We start from the raw sequence: 12,404 nt of genomic DNA on the forward strand, positions 1-12,404 counted from the left end.
TTTGGTAATATTGCCATTTTGATGATGTTAGTTCTGCCTATCCATGAACAGGGTATATTTTTCCATCTTCTAAGATCTTCTTCTATTTCTCTCTTTAGGGTTCTGTAGTTTTCATTGTATAAGTCTTTCACCTCTTTTGTTAGGTTGATTCCCAAGTATTTTATTTTTTTTGAGGATATTGTGAATGGAGTGGTTGTCCTCATTTCCATTTCAGAGGATTTGTCGCTGATATACAGGAATGCCTTTGATTTATGCGTGTTGATTTTATAGCCTGCCACTTTGCTGAATTCATTTATTAGCTCTAATAGTTTCTTTGTAGACCCTTTTGGGTCTGCTAGGTATAGAATCATGTCATCTGCAAATAGTGATAATTTAAGTTCTTCTTTTCCTATTTTGATGCCTTTAATTTCTTTCGTCTGTCTAATTGCTCTGGCCAGTGTTTCGAGAACTATGTTGAACAGAAGTGGTGAGAGAGGGCATCCCTGTCTTGTTCCAGATTTTAGAGGGAATGCCTTCAATTTTTCTCCATTCAGAATGATGCTAGCCTGAGGTTTAGCATAGATTGCTTTTACAATATTGAGGTATGTTCCTGTTATCCCTAGTTTTTCTAGAGTTTTGAACATAAAGGGATGCTGTACTTTGTCGAATGCTTTTTCTGCATCTATCGAGATGATCATATGGTTCTTATTTTTAAGTCTATTGATGTGGTGAATAACATTTATTGATTTCCGTATATTGAACCAGCCTTGCATCCCAGGGATGAATCCTACTTGATCATGGTGCACAATTTTTTTGATATGTTTTTGTATCCGATTCGCCAGAATTTTATTGAGGATTTTTGCATCTAGGTTCATTAGGGATATTGGTCTGTAGTTTTCTTTCTTTGAAGTGTCTTTGTCTTGTTTAGGTATCAGGGTGATGTTGGCCTCGTAGAATGAATTTGGAAGTTCTCCCTCTTTTTCTATTTCCTGAAGTAGCTTGAAAAGTATTGGTATTAGTTCCTCTTTAAAGGTTTTGTAAAACTCTGCTGTATACCCATCCGGTCCTGGGCTTTTCTTAGTTGGTAGTCTTTTGATGGTTTCTTCAATTTCCTCAATTGATATTGGTCTGTTTAGGTTGTCTATATCCTCCTGACTCAATCTGGGCAGATCATATGACTTAAGAAATTTATCGATGAATATTTGGCTGTTTTCAATTTGTTAATTTCTGAAAGTCTTTCTCATATTTTTAGTCCCATAGGTAAAACTATGTTAAATGCTTTTTGGAGGAACCACAACAGATTTAAAAAATTTATACAAGTAATATATGGCTTGATGAATTTTCATTAACTAAATGTATCTATGTAACCATCATCCTAGATCCAGAACCAGACTGTTACCATCTCCCTTCTTCCCCATGGGAAGTTTACTGACTTCTTTTTTAAATTTTTTAAAAATATTTTTTAGTTGTCAATGGATCTTTATTTTATTTATTTATATGTGGTGCTGAGAATCAAACCCAGTGCCTCACACATGCTAGGCAAGTGCCCTACCACTTTAGAGAGAACCTGTCTCAAAATAAAAATAAATAGCCAGGAGTGGTGGCACATGACTGTAATCCCAGCAGCTCAGGAGGCTGAGGCAGGAGGATCATGAGTTCAAAGCCAGCCTCAGCAACGGCCCTAAGCAACTCAGTGAGACCCTGTCTTTAAATAAAATACAAAATAGGGCTGGGAATGTGGCTCAGTGGCTAAGTGCCCCTGTGTTCAATCCCTGCTACCCCTGTAAAAATAAATAAATAAATATATGGATGTAGAGATCAATTGTAGAGTGCCACTGAGTTCAATCCCTAGTACCACCACCCAAAAAAAAAAAATTTGCTGTAAAACACTATTCCTTATTATGTTGGCAGCAACCTCATACACTCATGTTTATTGAGTCTCTTATGCTTATTTAATCCCATGTTTTGTTCATCATAGCTCTAGGAGCAATAGGCTATGCCATATGGATACATGATATAGCCTCATGTGGGAGGCTATATGATTTAGGTTTGTGTGATTATAATCTATGATGTTCACACAATGTAATAACCACCTAATGACACATTTCTCAGAATTATTCCTTTTATCAAGCAGCATGTGACCGTATAATTATCAAGGGTAACATGATAATGTACAATATTATTAACTAAAAATTCAGACCTGATTTAAATTTTACCAGTTTTTCTGTTCAGGGATTCTAAGATCTACATACAATTACTTTCTCCTTAGTCTTTTCTTTTTCTAATAATACCCTTTAGTTTTTCTTTGTCTTTCATGACCCTGATACTTCTGAGATTACTGATCAGAATGTCCATTGTTTTTTGGTTTGTCCAATATTTATGGTATATTTTGGTAAATAAAACAAAAATAATGTATCTTTCTTTCAAATAGCATTATGTTAAAGAATTAATTATATCAATATTTTTATTGCTAATTTTTTATCTCAATTGTTTGGTTAAGTTGATATTTACTTGCTTTCATGTTTTACATTTAAATATTTAATCCTTCTGGAGTTCATTCTTATATATGTTGTAAAATGTGGATTTAATTTTATCATTTTCCAAGTAACTATTCATTACCATTTATTTATTGAAAAGTCCATCTTCTCAGCTACTCAGGGCATTGAAGCAAGAGGATTGTAAGTTTGAGGCTAGCCTTGGTGGGATATGTAGCTCTGTGGTAGAGTACGTGCCTAGCACATGCAAGACTCTGGTTTTAATCTCAGGTAACACACATATGCTGTCTTTTCCATTGTTATAGAAATAATCTTTGATAGAATTTAACAACCTCTTATGATAAAAACACTCAAGAAAGTAGGAATAGAAGGAAAGTGCCTTTACATAATAATAGCCTATATGCAAGCCAAACAGCTAATATCATACTCAATGGTGAAAAACTGAAATTTTTTCCTGTAAGATCAGGAACAAGACAATGATGCCACTTTCACCACTTTTGTCCTAATACTGGATGTCCTAGCCAGAGCAGTTAGACAAGAAAAAGAAGTAAAAGGCATCCAGATTGGAAAGGAAGAAGTAAAATTATCGTTCTTCGCAGATGATATGGTCCTATATGAGAAAACACCGTAAAGATTTCACAAAACTCCCCAATCTGTTAGAATTAATTAATAAACAAATTCAGCAAAGTGATACAAATAATTGGAAAGCTGTCCTGAGTTATTGCATTGGAAGACTTCAAATCATTAAATACCAGTATTACCCAAAGCAAGATACAGATTCAGTGCCATTCCCTATAAAAATTCCAATGACACTTCTTTTTGTAGAAGTTAAAAAATCCATCCCAAAATTCATATGGTATTTCCAGGGACCCTGAATAACCAAAACAATTTTAGAAATGAAGAACAAAGTTGAACATCTCACATTTACTGATTTTAAAACTTATTACAAAGCTATATTGGGCTGGGGTCATGGCTCAGTGGTAGAGTGCTTACCTCACATGTGTGAGGCACTGGGTTCTATTCTCAGCACCACATATAAATAAATAAAATAAAGGCCCATAAAACAACTAAAAAAAATTAAAACAAAACAAAACAAAAAAACAAAGCTATAGTAATCAAAACTTATAGTTTTGGCATATAGACAGACATAAAATAGCCCAGGAAAAAACCCTCAAATGTATGGGCAAATGATACAAGGGTGCCAAGACTGTTCAGTGGGGAAAGGACATTCATTCATTTCAGCAAATCATGTTAGGAAAACTGTATATTCATATGTCAAAGTTAGATCTTTATACTATATGCAAAAGTTAACATGAATCAAAGGTCCAAATGTAAGACCTTAAAGTATAAAATGGTTAGAAGAAACCATGGGAAAAGCTTTATACATTGGATTTGGCAGTGATTACTTGGATAGGACCACAAAAGCCAGGCAATAAAGAAAAAAATAAGTTGGACTACATCAAAACTAAAAACTTTTACACACCAAAGGATACCATCAGCAGAGTGAAAGGCAACCATGGAATGTCAGAAAATATTTGAAAATCGTATTTGATAAGAGGTCAATATTAGTTGTAGATGGACACAGTACCTTTATTTATTTTTATGTGGTGCTGAGGATCAAACCCAGTGCTTCATGTGTGCGAGGCAAGCGCTCTGCCACTGAGCCACATATTAGACAAAGGTGCCAAAAACATAAATTGGAGAAAAGATAGCCTCTTCAACAAAAAGTGCTTGCCGGGAAAACTGGAAATCCATATGCAGCAAAATAAAATTAAGCCCCTATCTCTCACCCTGCACAAAACTCAAAGTGGATCAAGGTCCTAAGAATTAAACCAGAGACCCTGTGCTTAACAGAAGAAAAAGTAGGCCCAAATCTTCATTATGTGTGTTAAACCTCGACTTCCTTAATAAGATTCCTGTAGTGTAAGAAATAAAACCAAGAATCAACTAAAAACTTCTCAGCAAAAGAAACAATCAGTGAGGTGAATAGAGAGCCTACAGAATGGAGAGCCTACAGCAAATTTTTACCACACGCACATCAGATAGAGTACTAATCTCTAATATATTTAAAGAACTCAAAAATCTTAACACCAAAAAAAGAAATAACCCAATTAATAAATGGGCCAACGAGCTGAACAGACACTTCTCAGAAGATGATATACGATCAGTCAACAAATACATGAAAAAAATGTTCAACATCTCTAGCAGTTAGAGAAAATCTAAACTTTAAGATTTCATCTCACTTCAGTCAGAATGGCAGCTATTATGAAGACAAACAACAATAAGTGTTGACGAGGATGTGGGGAAAAAGGCACTCATACCTCAAATATATAGATTCATTCAATATTTGGGACTACAAATTGGTGTAGCCAGTATGGAAGCAGTATGGAGATTTCTTAGAAGACTGGGAATGGAACTACTGTTTGACCCAGCTGTCCCACTTCTTGGTTTATACCCAAAGGACTTAAAAACAGCATACTACAGGAACACAGCCATATCAACGTTTATAGCAGCACAATTCACAATAGCTAAATTGTGGAACCAACCTAGATGCCCTTCAGTAGATGAATGGATAAAGAAAATGTGGCATATATACACAATGAATATTACTCAGCAATAAAAGAGAATAAAATCATGGCATTTGCAGGTAAATGGTTGGAGTTGGAGAATATCATGCTAAGTGAAGTTAGCCAATTTCCAAAAACTAAATGCTGAATTTTTTCTCTGATATGTGGATGCTGATCCATAATGGGGGTGGGGGGACCGTGGGAGGAATGGAGGAACTTTAGATAGGGCAAAGGAGAGGGAGGGGAAGGGAGGGGGCACAGGAGTAGAATGAGATGGACATCATTATCCTAGGTACATGTATGAAGATACGAATGGTGTGACTCTACTTTGTGTACAACTAGAGACATGAAAAATTGTGCTCTGTATGTGTACTATGAATTGAAATGCATTCTGCTGTCATGTATAACAAATTAGAATAAATAAATAAATTTAAAAAATATAAAAGAAGATCTAATGAAATATAGAGTTCAATTATCTTCATAAATGGAAATACTGTCATACTGAGGAGATAGCAATTCCTCCTAAATTACTCTAAACTGCAATATAATTTTAGTAAAAAAAGAGGAAAAAAAGTTTAATATTTAGAATATATGAAGAACTTCTGTAGCCATGCATGGTGGCACAAGCCTATAATCCCATCTTCTTGGGATGCTGAAGCAGGAGGGTTGCAAGTTTAAGTTTCTGCGGTTTAGTGAGACCCTGTCTCAAAAATTAAGAGGTCTTTTGTAGGATGTAGCTCAGTGGTACAGCACCATGGGTTCAATCCTCAGTACCACCTCCTGCAAGAAAAAAATCTCCTATAGTTCAACAATAAAAAACTCAAAACAGCTTGATTAAAAAATAAACATAAGCTTTCAAATAGATATTCCTCCAAAGATGTACAGATGACCAACAAGCACATAAAAAGGTGCCCAGCATTCTAATTATTAAGAAAATATAAATCAAACCCACAGTGAAATGAAATATACCCCTTCACGTCCAAAAAAGAAAGAAAGTGTATTGGTGTATAGGAGCAGATGTGGTCAAATTGGATCCTTTAGGCACTGCTGGTAGGAATGTAAATGATATAGCTGCTGTGGAAAGCATATGGTGGTTCCTCAAAAAATTAAAAATAAGGGTTAGGGATATGGCTGAGTGGTAGAATACTTGCCTAGCAAGCATGAGGCCATGGGTTTGAACCCCAGCATGGCTGAAAGAAAGAAAAAAAGAATTTCCAAATGACATCGGTTTCATTTATGAGTATATAATTGAAAACAGGGTCTCTTGGTGCTCTCTGTACCTCTATGTTTTCAATGGTTAAAATGTAGAAGCAACACATGTCCATTGAACGATGATAACCAAATGTGGTAAATATATATATATTTATATATATATATATGATTTAATCTTAAAAAAAATCCAACATGCTATATTTGAATAAAGCTTGACATTATATGACTTGAAATAAGCCAGTAACAGAAATGCAAATATTGAGTGATTCTATATATTTGAGGTACCTAGAGTAGTCTAATTCATAGAGGTGCAAGGTGGAAGGATAGTTGCCAGGAGCTGTGAGGACAGGAGTGAATGAGGAGTTTATGTTTAATGGGTTTAGAGTTTCAATTTTTTAGAACCAAAAGAGTTCTGGAGATTGGTTGTACAATAAAGTGGTTGTACTTAACATCATTGTGTTATGTGTATTTTGCCACACTTTACAAAAAAAAATCATCTGGAAAAAAAAGTCCATATTTCTCCAGTGATTGGACATACCACCTTTGTTATATCCTGTATTTCTTTATGTATTTTGGTCTAATTCTGGATTTTCTGTTCTGTTTCTGTGATCTTTTGGTCTGTTCATGAACTTGTATCACAATATTTTAACTCCAGGTGCTTTATAGTATGTGTTAATGTTTGGTAAGGCTGCCTGTCTTTGTCATGTTTCCTTTTCAATCATTTTCTAGTTATTCTTGCATTTTTTCATGTCCATTTTTTTTTTTAATGGTGGTGCTGGAATTAGGTAAACATTCTACCACTGGCCTATATCCCCCCTCTTTCTGTATCAATTTTATTTATTTTTGAGAAGGGATCTTGCTGTGTTGCCCAGGCTGGCTTCTCATGATTCTTCTGCCTCAACCTAAGGAATGCCTGGGATTACAGGTGTGTACTCTTTATCAGTTTTAGTATCAGCTCATACAGATCAGAAAATGGCTTGTTAGTATGTTTGCCAAGATTACATTGAACTTAAAAAATTAATTTAGTGGATTGTCTTATTCAAGAATATTGTGTCTTTCCATTATTTGTCTTTTAGGGTTATTTATTTAATGCCTGGGATTGAATCCAGGGCCTTGTTCATGCTAAGCTCACTCTCTACTAGTGAGCTATACCCACAGTCCTCTTTGAGGGTTATTTAAAAACTTTTCTCATATAGTTGTTGGTTTAAATAGCTCTATTTGAGTTAAAAATTCATGTATCATAAAATTCCCTTATTAAAGTATACAATTCTATGGTTTTTAGTATATTCAGCAATATATGCAACCATTATCTCTACTTCATTCCAAAACATTTTCATCACTCTGAAAAGAAACCCCAGCTCAGTGCTTGCTTGGGCAGCATCTATACTAAAATTAGAATGATACAGAGAATATTATCATGGCCCTGTGCAAGTTCATGAAGTGTTTCATATTTTTTAAAAATGATGATGGTTTTGGGAGAGATTTTATTAAAAAACAAACAAATAAATAAAAGAAACCCATACCCATTACCAGTCATTCCCCATTCCATTCTCCCTCATCCCTGTCAACTACTAATCTTTCTGTTTCAATCAGTGTGTCTGTTCTGAATATTTTATACAAATGGAATCATAAAATATGTGACCTTGTGTGACTGGTCCTTTTTGTTGGCATAACATTTTGTAGGTTCATTCATGGTATACATCGTATCAGTAATTCCTTTTTCATTGCCAAATATTCCATAGTATGTATATACCATATTTTGTTTATTCACCGGTTGGTGGACTTTGGGATTGTTTATATTTTTTGTCTATTACAGTAATGTGATGTATGTGTATGTAGGCCATTGTGTAAACTGTGTTGTTTCTTCTTCCTTTTTTTGGGGGGTGGGTGGGGCGGGGTGGAATCTTGCTATGTTGCCCAGGCTGGCCTCAAATTCCAAGGCTCAAGTTACCCCGACTCTGACCTTGCCTCGGTTATCCCAGTAGCTGTGACTATAGGTATAAACCACCATATCCAGCTTGACACTATTTTTAAAATTCTCTCACATAGGCATATGCTTTGCTTGTTAAATATTTCAAAGTATTCAATCTTTGTTGCTATTGGCTTTTCTCTGCCACTATGTCATCCAAGTATTTTTTGATTTTGTGTTGATCTACATTGATTTTTGTTACTAATCATAAATTAAGTTTACCTATAATTCCTTTAATATTTTTAGTGGTTAACTAAATTTTTAGCAAGCATATTTCATTTAGAACAGTATTTCCTTAATAATACAGGGTCTTTAGAATTTTTTAATGCCAGCGACACTTCTTTCTTCTTATGTTATTGTTGTCTAGGCTACATTTCCTTCTGTTTTCCCTCCCTTATTTCATCTTCTAAATTAGTCAGTATAGCTTCATACAGATGATTTTTTTCACATATACTCATCTTTTTTTTTTTTAAATTTTTGTGTTTCCCCTTTCTTGAATTCATTTTGAATCTTTTGTGGTTTCATTTTCCTGAAGTACAGCCTTTGAAGGTATCTTTATTGAGCGTGCTGAAGGTCCTCTTGCTGGAAATGTGTTTATTTCACCCTCATTTTTGAAAGATAGTTTGGAATTCTAGTATATTACCCTAGCATCTTGTGGGTATTATTTTATTTGGTTTTTGTTTGCATTGTTCTTGAGAAATCCTGTGCAGTGTAATAGTCATTCCTTTTTAGATAATTTGTTTTTCTGATTTTTTTTTCAGGGGGAGGGGCTTTTGATTTTTTTTATCCTTTTTTTTTTTTTTTGGTCTTGCTGGGGATTGAACCCAGGGCCTCACATGCTAGACAGGTGCTCTACCACTGAGCTACATTCCTAGCCCTCCAAGTTTTCTTAAATGTAAAATGTAAAATGCATACAACATAAAATTTACTATTTTAACTATTTTCGTCTTAACTATTTGAAAGTGCATAGCTCAGTGTCATGAAGTACGTGTGTATTATTGCGCAAACATTGCCACCATCCATCTCCAGAACCTCTTGTCTTGTAAAACCAAAGCTCTGTACCAATAAACAATAGTTCTTATTCTTCCTTCACCCCCAGCCCCAGAAGCCACCATTCTACTTTCAGTCTCTATAAATTAGCCTCCGCCAGTTATATCATACAAGTTAAATTGTGCTATATTTGTCATTTTGTGAGTAGCTTATTTCACTTTAGCATATGCCCTTAAGCTTCATCTATTTTGTAGCATACATGAAAATTTCATTTCTTTTTAAATTGAATAATAACAACATATTAGCAGTGTAAGAGGGAATGCAGATATTCTTTTTGTATTGCTATGGCAAATCTCAAAACGGGCCTGGGATGTAGCTCAGGGATAGAGTGCTTGCCTAGTGGAGCATGCACTGGGTCTTGGTGGGCCCTGGGTTTGATTCCTGGAACCCCAGGAAAAAAAAAAGTTGCACGCTGGGCATGGTGGCACATGCCTATAATACCAGGGCTCGGGAGGCTGAGACAGGAGAATCTTGAGTTCAGAGCCAGCCTAGCAAAAGTGAAATGCTAAGCAACTCAGTGAGACCCTGCTTCTAAATAAAATACAAAATAGGGCTGAGGATGTGGCTAAGTGGTGGAGTGCCCTTGAGTTCAATCTCCAACACCCCCCCCAAAAAAATGTTGCATAGAATTTTAAAAATAACTAAAAAGAATAAAAAATGAAAAGAGCTCAATTGTTAAGTGTAAGGTACAGAACAATATATTCAGCTTTATGAAAAATGGAAAAAGCAGGGGCTGGATATGTAGCCTGAAAGGTCAGGTTCCTGTGTTTAATCCCCAGCATTGGAGGAAAAAAGGAAAAGTAGAATATTTTTATATTGTTTGTGTATGCTTAAAGAAACTTGAGGTAAATATACAAGAAACATAAGGACTAGGAATGACTGTCCTTGGTGAGGTGTAAATGCAGCAAATGGTAAATAGGGAGATAGGGGCACATTTTGGGAGAATGACATTTCACTTAGTACCTTTTTATATTTCTGGCTCCTCCTGCTTTTTACCATGTTGTTATATTAACTATTAAATGAAATTAAATGTAAAAGTTATACAAACGTTATGCAGTTATTATCTCCTTTACTTCTTATTTTAAATTAATTGTAGACTCAAAAGAAGTTGCCAAAGTAGTACGGAGAAGTCCTGTAAACCTGTCACTCTGCTTTTCCCAAGTGATAATATGTAAATTAGCTATAGTATGTTATCAAAACCAGGAAATTGACATTGACACAACACAATTAACTAGACTACAGATCTTACTTGGATTTTACCAGTTTTTGTATACACTTGATTTTTTTTGTATTTTGTTTTATTTTTGGTGGTACTGGGGATTGAATCCAGGGCTTCATGTATGTGAGACAAGTGCTTTACCACTGAGCTATCTCCTAGCTCCCCCTTTCAGGGTTGTTTTTTTTTTTTAATTTTGAGATTGAGTCTCAGTTGCCCAGGCTGGCCTTAAACTTGAGATCTTTCTGCCTCAGTCTCTGGAACAGCTGCAATCACAGTGTGTTCCACTGTTTTCTTATGTGTTTATATACAGCTCTGTGATGTGTTATCACATGTACAGATTCATATAAGCATAGTACACATGTATAGATTGATCACCAGAATTAAGATGCATGACTGTAACATTTAAAGACCAGTTTAGCATATCTATCTTTGGTAAATGAAAAAAAAATCACCATTACAGTATGGTATCATTTAATAAGACTAATATTTTAAAACACTAAAAATGATATTTCTCTACATATAAATGCTTATATGAAAATGCATAGGATGAACTCTGCATGGACATTTACCAAACTGACAATGAAATTTACAAGTGAGATTTAAAGTGTATTGAGTTTTTATAACTGAAATGTTTTCAGGTATCATCTGTAAATTAAAAACTTTTTTAGAGCCAGGTGTGGTGGCACATGCCTGTAATCCCAGCTACTGGGGGAGGGGGCACTGAGGCAGGATAACGGCAAGTTCAAGACTAGCTTGGGCAATTTAGCAAGATCCTGTCTCCAAATAAATTTTGTTTTAAAAACCTTTATTTTAGGGGCTGGAGTTGTGGCTCAGTAGTAGAACACTCGCCTAGTGCACGCGAGGCCCTGGGTTCAATCCTCAGCACCATAAAAATAAATAAAACAAAGACGTTGTGTCCAACTACAATTTAAAAATAAACTATTCTGTACAGTTACTTTGGGGAAATACTTATTAAATAACTTTTAAGATGATGCTGTTTATTTTATTCATTTATTTATATGTGGTGCTGAGAATCGAACCCAGTGCCTCACACATGCAAGGCAAAAGCTCTACCACTGAGCCACAACCCCAGCCCTCAAAATAAATTTTTTTTTAAAAGAGAGAGAGAGAGAGAGAGAGAGAGAGAGGGAATTTTAATATTTACTTTTTAGTTTTTCGGCAGACATAACATCTTTGTATGTGGTGCTGAGGATCGAACCCGGGCCGCACGCATGCCAGGCTAGCGCGCTACCACTTGAGCCACATCCCCAGCCCAAAATAAAAATTTTCAAAAGTGGGGGATGCAGATATAGCTCAGTGGTAGAACAGCCCTTGAGTTCAATCCCCTGTAATGTTTAAAAATATATATACCATACACGTAACACACACATAAAACCAAGAACACAAATATAAAATTAAGTACATTTCCATTTATGGTACTCCTTTTCTGGTATTAAGAAATAAAAAGGAGATGGGAGAGGGCAGTGGTTGAGGCTGCCTTTTTAAAAAAAATATTTATGTTTTAGTAGTAGTAGGACACAATACCTTTATTTATTTATTTTTATGTGGTGCTGAGGATTGAACCCATGACCTTGCATGTGCTATGCGAACGCTCTACTGCTGAGCCACAACCCCAGCCTGAGGCTGCCTTTTTTTTTTTGTCATGAACATGTATACTTTTTTTTTTTTTTTTTTGGTACTGGGGATTGGACAAAGGGCCTTGCATACGCTAGGCAAGTGTTCTTCCTCTGAACTATATCCCAGCCCTTAAAATTTTTTTTATTGGAAGAATTTTTGAAATATGCAATTCTTTATTATGGAGGCCTCTGCTATAGGATATCTTGAATCAAGTTGGCATTAATAGAATATATGACTTGCTTATGTACCTTTTATATAAATGTTACATTTACATA

General features: G+C 35.2%; 1 protein-coding gene and 1 pseudogene across 6 annotated transcripts in view; both read left to right on the forward strand.

The window, feature by feature from the left end:
- Positions 1–12,404, forward strand: part of Tfdp2 (transcription factor Dp-2) — a 161,341-nt gene that overhangs the window by 11,394 nt on the left and 137,543 nt on the right. The window lies entirely within an intron of this gene.
- On the forward strand, positions 7,616–7,708 carry LOC114091584 (U6 spliceosomal RNA; annotated as a pseudogene).

This window comes from Marmota flaviventris, chromosome 8, assembly GCF_047511675.1.
Source record: "Marmota flaviventris isolate mMarFla1 chromosome 8, mMarFla1.hap1, whole genome shotgun sequence".
NCBI classification, from domain to species: Eukaryota; Metazoa; Chordata; class Mammalia; order Rodentia; family Sciuridae; genus Marmota; species Marmota flaviventris.